The 466-nt window shown below is 33.3% G+C and overlaps 1 non-coding gene across 1 annotated transcript; it reads right to left on the reverse strand.

The window, feature by feature from the left end:
• Positions 1-44: 44 nt before the first annotated feature.
• Positions 45-232, reverse strand: LOC136978411 (U2 spliceosomal RNA). The gene has a single exon (XR_010881222.1). It is a non-coding gene; the product is annotated as a U2 spliceosomal RNA (small nuclear RNA).
• Between the last annotated feature and the right edge of the window lie 234 nt (positions 233-466).

Below are 466 nucleotides of genomic sequence, written 5' to 3' on the forward strand. Positions count from 1 at the left end.
TTTTAATTTGTGTCTGTTTCTAATTTTGGTTATTTATTTTTCCAAAGGGGTGGGCTTATCTCGAGATGTAGTGCAATACTCGGGCAACCCGTGGCCGGAGGGAGCAAGCCTCCGTTTCCCGCCTGTTTTCAAAAATCAGATGATATTTGCAAGGCCCTTGATGGGGGCCCTATCAGATATCAAGCTGATAAGAACAGATACTTTTTTTTTTTTTTTTTTAATTAAAGTTTATTTAGATATCATAGGACATTTACATTTTTGGCATGCAAGCCATAGGACAAGAATACTAGTTTGTCATTTCAACAGATTTTCACATGTCTTTTAAAAGTCGCAGAGTAAAAACGTGCATACATAATAAAGAACAAGAGATGCAAGTTACATAAGCAGTGGCGACAAAAAATATACCTTAATAAATATATATATATATATATATATATAAGAAAAGAAATGTACAATATTTTACAGG

The sequence above is a fragment of the Centruroides vittatus genome, unplaced genomic scaffold (assembly GCF_030686945.1).
Source record: "Centruroides vittatus isolate TY-2023 unplaced genomic scaffold, ASM3068694v2 contig_532, whole genome shotgun sequence".
Taxonomy (NCBI): Eukaryota; Metazoa; Arthropoda; class Arachnida; order Scorpiones; family Buthidae; genus Centruroides; species Centruroides vittatus.